The following is a 12,501-nucleotide window of genomic DNA, read 5'->3' on the forward strand; positions in this document are numbered from 1 at the left end:
CCACCAAGGCAGGTTTAGTTCCAACATTTTAATACCTCGGGATAGCACCGGTTTAGATCTTGTTAATGTCTTTCCTTTAACACCGGCTTGACTTTTGATTTGGGACTTGCACTTTTTTGGAGGATCTCCTTGCTGCTGTGGTTCTCCAGGGAGAAGGTCCCCAAAGGAGGCCCAGCCCCGCTCCCCTTTCCATTGACCCATCGGGGACCCACAACCTCGTTTCTGCCGGAAATCAAACGTGGTCGCGTCCTACCTGCTCATAATAACCTTTTAAACCTCACCGCATTTTTGTCTCGTGACCCACTCGAGTAATTTGCAGGGTGCTGCTTAATTTGTTTTTTATTTATCCGGGATGGCACCCCGACTTCTGGGCCACGGAAAAGGGGGTTCAGCTGCTCCCGAGCTCTTTGCTTAGCGACGTCGCCCGACTCCTCTGTTGTCCTCAGAAAAGTCCTGCATGGCACTGCCTGCCAGGGTTGGTAAGTAAATCACTTTATTTATTCATTACTTTTGCTTTTACAAATGATGTCTGTGTAAAATGAGCCACCCAGCAAAGAGCGGGGATCAATGGGAAACAACAGGCTCTGCTCAATGTTCCCCTGAACCTCTCTTCCTCAGTTTCCCATTAGTTGTTTCCATGGTTGTTTTGCATTCTCACATGTCTTGGGAATGGGGCAAAGCTTGAGAAGAAGCTGGGACCAGGCAGCAGGGCAAACCCCTGCGAGGAAACCCTGGTAATGCTCATCTAGAGCTTCAACCCAGGGCCTTTCCCGCTGGTTTTCAGCAGGATAAGTTTCAACTTGGGCAAAATGTCACCAAATTGGCATGGAAATAAGTGAGGGCTTTTGGAATAAGTGAGGATGGACACATTCTCCCAGCAGGAGTAATTAAAAAATGCAAAACAAAAATGAAATGCAGTTACATCAGATTTTTTTCTTTCTTCGTCCTACAGTTGTGGACAACCTTTTAGACTATCCCAATCCAAGTTTCTTGATTGGTGACAGGTTTGGTGCCCCATCTCTCCTACTGCACAGGAATTTTGTGCCTCTGGGAAACTAGGTATCTCCATTCCCAGTGAAGCGCAGGCTAGACCGTCGTGTTGCAATGTGTAGGAGAACACAGTTTAAGGGCAAAGTCTGAGGTTTTTGGAACTGCTGTAGCTGTTGTCCTCTCTTTGGAGTCCGGCAGCTGTGGAGTGGCCACCATAGCCCAGACCGTCCCCATGAGGGACAACGGTGAAACCTGTTGGGTCTCCTGGGAGAGCAGGGTCAGGTTGCTGATGGCTCAAATTATTTCCAATCAAACCAAACGCACTCTGGCATGAAGAAGGACTAAAATACTTGCTCCCTACTTGCCTAAGTTTTATTTTTCCTGTTTTATCTTGTAGCTGTAGCTGCATTATTGCATCCAGTCTTTCTTCTATTTTCTTTTTTTGGCAAGGTTAGAGCCCTCCGACTTAGACTATTTAATCGCTTCTAATTTCTCCAGATTTCCACGTGGGCATTTTTAACACTTGCCTACTTCCTTCCCTGTGAGCTGTTAGCATGAGTCATTTTGTTTCCTGACAGACAACTTTTTTTTCCTCTTCTCCTTCTTCTCTATCCAGCCAAATTTACACAGGAACTTCCCCACCAGGCAGTGAAAGGAGAAAGGGAATTAGATCTTTATCAGAGACTTATTTTCACCCAAGATTTCCTTAGATCGGTAAGCTAAACAGAGGCTAACAAAAGCCAAATGGGTGCTTTCTCTCCTCATGTAGAAATAAACTCCCTGCAGCCAGAAGTGTTGCCTCTACTCCTTTGGAGGCAAACCATGTGTGACCATGTGTCCTTCTCTCAGATGTACCAGCATCAGTCCCCTGCGATTGCTGGATTTCACTTTGGCCATAGAGTGCCATGGAAGATGAGAATTAAATTCTAGCAGGAAAACAAATACAGAAAAAACATGGAAAAATCCCAGCACTGCTTCAAATCTCTGCCAACTTTCCAGACCTTCGTAACTAAGCCAAAAATAAGGCCACAAACTCATTTTTCTTCATTTGCAGGTCACCTTGAAGGGTAGATGAGTGACTCTTTTAATAGCATTTATTCTTTCAAGAGGATTTCAGTGAGGAAAGTAGCAATGACTGAAATTCCCTGTTTCCTTACAGGTCCTCAGTTTTGTCTGGAGGATACGCAAGCGTCTGGACAACTCCCCACCATGGATTTTTGCTCTGTTACTACAGCACTGAGGTACTACAGAGGTTTGGCATGACGGCACTGTATTGTAATTCTTTTAATTGCCTCTCGGCCTTGCAGCCCATACATGCACATTAAATAATTGCAGGGCTGGAGGAGACGCCTCCACAAAAGTGGGCAGCTGTCCGCTTTCCACTCAAATGCAGCCCCTCAGTTTTGCACGAGATCTCCATGATGCTCTTGTGAAAAGCACCTTCCAAGCCAAGCAGATGTAGAAAAAAAGCATGAAAAGGATGGTGCAAGGACAGAGCAATGGCTTGATGCCCCTCGCCTCTCATCCTGCGTGATCCATCCCCTTCACTTGGGGACAAGTGGGGACAGGACCCCACAGGTCCCCTCCCTTGCTAGGACCCTGGGAGCAGCTGCTGCCTGGAGAGAAACCATCCAGAAGGTCAAAATGCACATGTGCTTTAGTTTAGTCAAAGTGGTTTTTCTCAGCCTTAATTGATAACTGATGAGAAAACCTTCAGCTCTACACATACGCATGCATATGTATAGACACGCACACCGACACACGTGTTTATATAAATAGATGTCTTTAAATTTAAATAGATTTATGCCCAAGGACAGGAAGGAGGATAAAAGGTCGTTGCAAAGAAGATCTAACACATCTGTATGCTCTTTTGTGGGGATTAAATCTATAGTAGGTTGCATTCAGTGCTAATACTCCTATTAATTTCTATTTTTCATTGTTGTTTTCACATTTGTCGAGCTTCGATGAAGGGATAATGAACTAGATGGATGTTAACTACAAATTATTCACCCCTGTCTTGATAGTGTAACACAGATTCCTATTCACTTACTCTCTTCACCCAGAGATGGTAACACACTTTCTGCATCCATAACAGCAAAACCTGCTGGATCCTGTAACGTAGTGAAGAAAGAGAAAGAAAAAGAAAGAGAGACACTTTCGCTGAGAAATTTCAAATACTGATTGAATTTGGATTGTAAGAGAGAGCTGAGGAAGCGGAGCGTGCGCTAGTTTTGCAAGGAGAGCTTGTTGGAAATGTGTTGGTCATGGGCACGTCGGATCTTTGGTTGTGTTTAATTTTGAAAGGTCAGATCTTTTGGGGGTCTATTTTTTTTTGTTGTTTTTTTAACTGGACTGTGTCTCTTCTTGCTGTGCAGCAAGGGATGGATGTATTTACAAACGTGCAGGTTTTTTTTGCAAACCTCCTTGCTTTACTTTTGTGCTTGGTGCCTGTGAGGCCAGTCTGGTTGCGGTATTGGGTGTCTGGGGAGCTGGAGGTTTTGTTGCATCAGTATGAACGGGAACAGAGTTGGAGAAACCCCAGACTCCCCCATTCCCTTGAGAGAGACTGGAGTGGGGCTGGGGACAGAGTCACAGAGCCACCAGCCCCAGCAATGGGTAATTTTGGGGATACAGGCACCTCTGCTGAAGGCTTTGGATACACTGCAAGTGCACCCTGGGCAGCTGCTCCTGCAGATAGTTACAGGAGCTTTGAGAACCTGCTTCCTTGCAGTTTGCCCTTAGACCCAGGCAAACACGGGAATTTCTGCTCAAGTGTTTAATTTCTGATGGAGTGGTGCTCGATGTTAGGCAGACAGGACAGTGGAGTTTAACCGTTCGTCCCCATTTTGCGCTTGCAATAGGAGACCAGGGCAGATTTTGCTTTTATCATTAATTAGTCACTCCAGCGTTGACTTAGATTTCCTTCTGTTCCTTCTCCCCATGTCACAGGCTGCTTCAGACCTTTGCAACCGTGTCCACCCTTGCTGTGACACCCCGGGGTGTCACCAGTGCCCTGCAACGGGCTGTGGTACCACCCAACATCACCCTGGTCCTTATTCTGCAGTCACTGATGTGATGCCATGGCCAACTCCATGGCTGCCTCTCAAGGTGCTTCAATGTTGGCGCCCAGCAATCTTCATTTACCTTTGCAGAGAGGGAAATACTGGCTCACACTGAAATTGCCAAGTGATAAATTAATGCAGTCGTAACAGCTTTTCTCCTTCTCAATGTATACACCAGCAGTTTCTTCCGATCCGGGGCTCATGTCTGCCCCATGAATATGGAAAACTTTCTTGAAGATGGGCACTTAATGGAGAAGTTAATGCACCCCAGAGCAAGCGGCTGCTGTGGGATCAGCCCTGGACTGACTATGGAACGCTGCAAGATTTGAAGGTATCACTGCTCATTTGAGAGGAGGCACTGGAGACTGCTTGGGCATTTCTTAAAGTGATTGGTCCCAGTCTTCATCCCTTCTTTTTTATTATCTTCCTCTTTGCCAGTCCTTGGCACAGTCCTTCTCTCTCTTTTATTGATCACTTGATCAACTGATCACTTGATTGACCCTGAAGTTTTACACATCTGTCCCAATTCCATTTTTTTGTCTTCCCAAATTTATCACTGATCCCTCCGGTCTGAAATGCAAGGTTTTGACCATAAAGTGTTCTCTAATCATTGTCCTTCCACATTTTTCCCAGGATATCGCCTTTCCTGTGATCTCCATCATTCATTTGGTGGCACTGAGTGACATCTTTCCTCACAGCTTTCACTCTCCTCTCCTGGAAAAGCAGCCAAACCCCGTGTTCGGGTCAGGACAGGCAGAAAACATCTGTTCATGGGTCCATCCTCTGCACTCAGCTCGTCTAGATTAAACCCAGACTTTTCTCACTGCTTCTTCCCCTCCCCTCTTCATGTCTCCTTTTCTATGTCTTTCCCCTCCCGATGAGTGCAGCTAACACATTTTGTCGCTGACAAAGCTTTAATTCTGTGGGTTTTCAAAGGGATGGATTGCATTCCGCGCCCACCGTTCCTGCTACGCGCTCTCCAAGCTGAAACATCTCCATTCATTTTGTAGGCCATGTGAAAAACAAAGCAGTGGAGAGGGACATAAGTATTCCAGAATTCCCTTCTCTGGCAGCACAGTTAACTAACATTGACCCACGGCCACTTCTGTGGCTCTTGCATAACACTTTAAAACGAGTGGTTCTTTTGTTTTGTCTCTAGCCTAAGAATTCATTTTTTAATAAGAAAACTCAGAAGTGTCTCTGAAGGATACGGGCTCGTGAGCGTCACCACCGCCTCGCAGGTGTGCAAGCTGGCACTTACTCACGGGGTCTCCATGGTCTCCAGCTATTTGGATTAACGAGGGTCCGGCGCAGTCCTTGCCATCTCCTCTTGCAGATCCAGGCAATAGAGCCTCAGAGCTGCCTTTGCCTCTTCAGGCATCTTCTCCACGCCATCACGTGTGCGCGGCTGCTGCTTGGAGAGCCTCGGAGAATGGGAAGAAAGGCTCTCAACGTCTTCAGCAAGCATCTGGTTTCCTTTCCTTGTTGCCCCCGTGGCTGGAGGAGCAGCACGCTTCTCATGTAACTTGCCCTGCCTAAAGGCTCCAAAAAAGTCAGGTGTTAAGCCTGGTTCCAGCTGTCAGTTCTTTGAAAGTCAGCCCTACCTTGCTGCTTGTCTTTCCTCGTGGCCTTTCAAGAGTTCGTCCACCCCAAGCAGCAAGCTGCCTCTCTTGCCATGCTTGGGCTGGGATTTGAATGTGACGCCTGCTGCATCTTCGTTGGAGTTTTGAACCCTAAATCACACAGGCTTATTTAGGAAAAAGAAAAAATACAGGCTCTTTAAGTGTCTCAAGCAGTTTATCTCATTTCATGGGGAGATGTGAGATATTTCTAAATAGAATCAGGAATGGAGGAAGCAGCCGCGTACATTTTAATTCTAATTTTTCCTATATATCAAGCGTTAAATTAACAAGCGAGGGAGAACACCACTGATGAGCTATCTGCTGTTTAGACAGGCATATCAGGATAAAATTACTCTGCACTTGCCTGTGGTTTGTCTGGATACTCCTGGAGCTGCACCAGTAAAGAGTGTAATTGTGCTGCTATTTGAAGCTTCAGATTTGGTGCTGCGAATCCTCCCCTCTGCCTATGCAAGGTTTGCTTGATGACGTTAGGGAACTACTCCCCATAGGTGATTTTTACCCAAGCAGGGTGCAGAGCTCCTTTTATTTTCTATAGTGAGTTGCTGGCATTGCCTTCAACTTGGGGTAACTGGGTGTAAAATCAGAACCTTCTTCAAAGTCTTTTATTTGCTATGTAATAAGGGGCACTGAGGTCTTTGATTAGTTAACATCAACATATGTCACCTCCGGGCTCTGCACTGCTGGCCTGTACCACACACATGCACGTCGAGTAAATGGTTCATATTGACTTGCACTGAAGCTCAGTTATAAAATGCTTCAGTGCACTGAATATTATTATTTTCCTCAATCCGAGTCCCAAGAGGACTCACTCCAGATATCCTCACTCAATGAAATATTGTCTCTGCAGCCAGGGAAAGCAATCTCTTGAGTACGAACCTTGAAGCAGAGGAACAGGTTATTTTTCAGCAACCTTTTGATATTGTCAAACCATCAGTCTTTTGGGGACTTGTGGACTTTGCTAACACATTAGACTGACCCTTGACATGAAACACCTCATTTTCACCAAATTTATAATTATTCTCTTTGCACACCTCATGCCATATGGCTGTGGGGATAGTATCATTGTTCCTGTTTTATAGATGGCAGAGTTGTGTTGCAGAGAGATGCCTGGAAGGTGTGCACAAGTCTATTTTGCATTGCTACTTCCTCTTGCTGTGCTAGTCTGGCTACGGGATGCTTGTGTGTGTGTGTCCTGATGTGTTTGTTGTGCTGACCAGTAAACATATGACTTCTTCTCCTTGTTTCTAAGGTCTCCTGGCTCCCTCAGTGTGAGCGTTTCCTGAGGTGACCCTTCTCACCCATAGAGATGGGAAGAAGTGGGAGGAAACTCCTCCTCTTGCAAGTCAGTGTACTTTGACTACAGTGACGGAGCCTGAGATTGTCCAAGTCTTTAAGGAGTATGTAGTTATGTATTTCCAGGTGTTGTTTACTGTAGTAAAAGCTGGACACCCAACCCAGCTACGCACTGCTTGAGCATGGGAGCTGTAGGCATCAAACCACAGTGAGTCAGCCATGGGGAACAAACAGCCATGGGCTTTTAGGGCTGTCCCTAAACTTGCAGGTAAAAAAAATATCATGGCAGTTAGCCCCATTGTAGGCAGAAAAGAAATGTCAGGACTGGTTTAAATTCCTGTCTCACTCCTCCATGAGGTTACAAGCACATTTGATGTCACCGCCAAACTCTGAGTGGCCAAGTGGACCTGGTGCTCATGAGATTTTTCCTTCTTTCTCGATCCACCATATCATCCTTGAACTTGTTTGTTCTTTGCTCACAGTTGCTTATGACCAGCAAAATCACACAGGGACATTTTGTTCTTTGCTCACAGTTGCTTATGACCAGCAAAATCACACAGGGACATTTTCATGTGGGCAAAACCCCCATCTTTTTGTACAACAGAGATATTTTAATTAAAAACCTTGACTTCCAGAAATTTCCACCAGTTTCAAAGAACCATGAGGATGCCAACAATGCCTGTTCTTTATGAAGAAGTGTGTTGCGGCTGCTCGTTGTACCCACTCAGAAAGACTCCTGGTCTGAGGGGGAAAAAAAGCCAGAGAGACCACATCTGCCCAGAACCAGCAACATCTGCTGAATGAACCAAAAGCTGAAGCTCAAACTAAAATCTAATCCACACATAAGAGCTGTGAAGGCACAGTTCTGCAGCAGGTAAAGTTTGCATTTGAGGGGTTACTGTTTGAAGCCTAATTCCAACATTTTTCCCAGCCCATTCCTTCAAAACCCAACCCACCAGATGGTATCCCACCAGTCCTCATTTTTTATTCTCCCTGAAGCTGGCACTGCAAATGCTTAACTTTGGCATCATCACTGATTGTTTCCATACCAACCTTTTGGATAGGCTTACGGCTGGGATTAAGAATGTATTTTGCATGTCTTCCATGTTTTCCCAAGTTCCTGAGGCACCAGCTGCTGTTGGAGAGGACGGGGCTAGAGGTCCTGCTAAAAGAGCCACGAAATCACGATGCGAACAGCCCCGACTTACTGGGCTTTGGGAATGCTAAGGCTGCAGCTGGATTTGTACCCTTCAGGCAGTCTTTGGTTAAGAAGCAGCATGGTGAGTGTCATATTGCCCCAGGCTTGACCTCCTGGGAGCTGCAGAGGTGTTAGTTGATCCCCCTTGTTGCTGCACACTTACCTGTTGTTTTCATGCAACCTACATGGGTGCATTGGCATGTTTGTATATGTCAGAAATGTATCAGTGTAACACGTGTTTTTTTCTTCTTTTTTTCCCACCCTCAGCTTTGCAGGCTCGCAGAGGCAGCCAGAGCTCCAATCTGGACTCCAGAGCCCCACTGAGATCATGACAGCAATGTTTATGTGCTATTCTAATGTTGGTTTTAGCAACAAAAATACTTTTTAATGCATTAATAGCATTAATAGCATTACAGCAAGCCTGTCCTTTTCTCTCCCTTACAGAATGGCTGTCGGGAGGGATGTTATTCCAGCTTCCACCTCAGCATGCCGTGATGTACAATCATGGGTACATGCCCACATCAGGCATGGTTAGTACCACCACTGAGCTTTCTTTAGTTAATTTGGCACGTGCCACATGGGAGCCACCTTGACAGGATAAGCATCATCATCATCATCCCAAACAGGCTCAGAAACCCCAACTGCATCCTGAAGGCAACAGGACTTTGGATGGGTATTCAGCAAGTGATGGGAAGTGGTCTCACCCAAGGGGACCATCATGAGGTTCCACCACTCTCACAGAATCATTTTAGTTGGAAAAGACCCTCAAGATCATGGAGTCCAACTGTTCCCCCAGCCCTGGCACTGCCCCATGTCCTGAGAACCTCATGTCCGTCTGTCCAACCCTCCAGGGATGGTGACTCCAGCACTGCCCTGGGCAGCCTGTTCCAATGCCCCACAGCCCTTTGGGGAAGAAATTGATCCCCACATCCAACCTCAACCTCCCCTGGCGCAACTTGAGGCCGTTTCCTCTCGTCCTATCACTTGTTCCTTAGGAGAAGAGACCAACACCCTCCACGCTACAACCTCCTTTCAGATACTTGTAGAGAGTGGGAAGGTCTCCTCTCAGCCTCCTTTTCTTCAGGCTAAACACCCCCAGGTCCCTCAAATACTCCCCATCACACTTGTTCTCCAGACCTTTCACCAGCTTCATAGTCCTCAAAAATGCATCAGGACATGGTGGCCAGACTTGTGGTGTCTCCCTGGCCACTGATGGAGACTGGTTTGCTGACTGCACCTGCTCAGGCTTCTGGCTTTGGGTTTGCAGATACAATTGTAAGTATTGGCCAGGGTGGGTAATGTTGCTAAGAGCCAAGAAAGCACCACAAAAGATGCCTCCTGATGCTGGGTTGGTTCCTACAGCCTTTGGCTGTCTAGCATGAAACTCTCAAGGGCAACTGGAAGCATTTTTGGCAAAGCAAAAGCCTGCATACCTGTGGTGCTCTGTGCGAGGTTGGGGATTCCTTTACTCTGCTCCAGGAAGCTTGTGGAGGAAGATAGCACACACTACTGCAAAAGCCATACTGTGGTCTTAAAATAAACACAATTCTTACGGCTCCATTGTGAAGTATAGGTGAGAAAGCCCATGTTTTGTGCGATGTATGAGGGCTCTGACCCTCCTTCATTAGTGTTGCTACCTGTACGAAGTGAGTAATTGCAGTGAAGTGCCGGTCACATGCCCGTTGTGCTGAGAAGTCTCCAGGAGAGGTTCAATTAGGAGGCAGAAGCTGACGAGCTGCAGCGTGTGGAACCTCGGGGAATCTTTCCCAGATTAGCCCTAAGAGTCAGCCCTTGTACCACGCTTGTCACCGGCACGTGTCAAAGTGCTCCGTGAAGTGCTGCCCGTGGCGCTTTCCTTGCACAGATTGGGGTGACGGGTGAGCACAAATCCAGGGTTGCCTGGGGCTTCAGAGGCAGAGCTCGGTTTCTGTGTCCTGGAGCAGAATGCTGAATGGTTCATCCGTTCATGGAGAGGTGTAGGAGTCCTGACTGGAAAACAGTAAAACATCCCTGGTTCTTGCCACCCAAAAGAGAGAGGTAAATAAGATCTGACAACAATGCTTCAGGTGCTACCTGGGGGAGGATTTCAAACAGGTCTATTCTCTTGGAAGTCAGGCTCCCCTTTGCCTTCCCCCAGGGGTGGTTTGCTCTGTGAAAATCTCTATCTTCCACTCGCCTGCTGCTTCTTTCAATGCAGTGAAGGGCTGCAGCCATTTCTAGCACTGGACCTCCAGCCAGGCACTAACACTCTGCTTCTCAGCAACTCTCCCAGCAAAACAGATCATCTGTCCTGTCCTCCTCCCATTCAGAGGTACTGAAAGCTCAGCTGCTGTCTCCTGCCAGGGCCAGTGTCTTCCCGGAGATTGCCCCGAGGTCCTGGATCTCTCACGAGCCATGAGAGATGGCTCATGGCAAACAGACCTTATTCTTGTTTGTAGGGCCATCAGTTTCTGCACGTGGGTAGTCTGCTGCTACCTTGTCCAGGTGGCAAGTAAGAACCTGTGTTCTGCATGCAGGAGCTATGAGATATAAAACCCAAAGCTAAAAAAGCAGTCATTTTGTTTCCCTGTAGAGAAAACTTGCTGTATTTATCTGTACTACTGCTTTCTAAAGTCTCTGCTTTTCTGTATCCATTGTGTTGCTGCAGAGGTTCCAGTTTGCCCTGAATTTCAGCACAAATGAATTTCAAAAGCTGTTCTCCTGGATGCTGCTGTGAGGTCCTGGCAAGGAGGTCAGAGAGGATACAAGAGACATTGGGTGTCACACAAGCGGCAGAGAAGCAAAACATCTCCTTGGGGTTCCTGTGGCTGTGTTCACTTGAAGTGACAGCCCACGTCACTAAACTCCTGCAGCTTGGGCATCCGGCGACCAAAAGTCGCTCCAGAACCAGCATCAGCAAAAGCCCAACAGGGGAGGGAGAAGCTCGGTGTTTGGGAGCTTTCTGCGTGGTGGGCAGGCAAGGCAATGATGTTCATGGCTTTATTTGGGGTCTATTTCATCTTGTAAAGATGAAAGAAGATTCAAAACTCTTGCCTGCTCTGTCACCTTGCAGCATGGGGGGATGGAGGCTGAGGGAAAACCAATGAGAAAATATGTACTCGCCTAGCTACTCAGATCTTTCTAATTCAGAATTTAATCTCCAAGACATTATTATCTCTGTTAGCTTTTCTGTATCTGAGGCACTCAATAAAAGATTGCTAAATAATTCAGCATTCTCCTCTCAATCCAGAAACACAGCACCATGTCAGTGGTTCAATCATGCTCTCATTCAGTAAACAAAACCCAGGCAGGAGAGGTACATGGGTGAGAAAACTCTGAAAGGAGGTCTGAAACACAGGCCTGGAGATCCTGGGCTTCAAAAAGTGATGGAAACATGCCATGGCCAGAAGCTGTAAGGATGAGGTAAGCAAGAGCTGCAGGAAGACATCCATGGGGAAATGACATGAGAACCAGGTATGGGATGGCAACCAGGTGTTAAGGTTATCAGCTATGCCATGGAAACACCTGCCTGACTCCTGACCACTGAAAAAAGCATGATTTTCTGTCTGTTCATGCCCTGGGGCTCTTCCTCGTGTCTTGTATTCTGCCCGGAGAAGTGTGGAGCTCCAAGATTCACAGAGGTGCTTTCCTGTAGAGATGACATCCCACAACAAGGTACACTTGCCTTACCTCCATCTACATCCCTCCCTTGGTATCCCCTCTGGGATGGACCCACTGGATCTTCCTTTGGCTTGCCCTCTCAAGCTATGTGTGCCCCTTTTCTGTCCTGTATTCAATTCCTTCCAGCCCTGCGTGCCAACCGTGTGGGTCTGTGCCCCATCTCCAGTGGGTGCAACCCCATATAAGCCCATATAACCCCATAAGCCCACTCAAAAAGTGCTATCAGCCTCGTTTTATCTCAGCTGGATGAATTTGAGCACTGGAATTGGAGGTCTGAGCTGCTGCCACCATGGTCCCACGGGGTCCAAATGCAGCTTTGTCCTTTGGTTCCTGTGGGATGTAATTCATCCCTGTGTACGACACAGCACTTTCATTCTGCCTCCTCGGACCTGGGTCAGGTTTAATACAGTCTGTGAGAAAAGCTTAAAACAGCAAGGTATGAGATTGAATTATGGTCTAATCTGCCACTAATAGAACCTGACCGGCTCCATTATTCAATGTCAAATCACTGCATTTGCTATTAAAACACAGCGTGAACTTCCCTAATTTCTGTCGGGTTAGGACCATATCCATCATTCTTGCCTGAATCGGCACCAGGGCAGTGCAGATAACACAGACAAATTTAATGTGTTAAATTCACCTTAGGAAGCTTGCT

General features: G+C 46.9%; 1 long non-coding RNA gene across 1 annotated transcript; it reads left to right on the forward strand.

The window, feature by feature from the left end:
* Window positions 1-341: 341 nt before the first annotated feature.
* On the forward strand, window positions 342-7,759 carry LOC135580260 (uncharacterized). The gene is made up of 3 exons (XR_010474760.1): window positions 342-479; window positions 2,150-2,231; window positions 7,624-7,759. It is a non-coding gene; the product is annotated as an uncharacterized LOC135580260 (long non-coding RNA).
* Window positions 7,760-12,501: the final 4,742 nt, after the last annotated feature.

Source organism: Columba livia, chromosome 9 (genome assembly GCF_036013475.1).
Source record: "Columba livia isolate bColLiv1 breed racing homer chromosome 9, bColLiv1.pat.W.v2, whole genome shotgun sequence".
NCBI classification, from domain to species: domain Eukaryota; kingdom Metazoa; phylum Chordata; class Aves; order Columbiformes; family Columbidae; genus Columba; species Columba livia.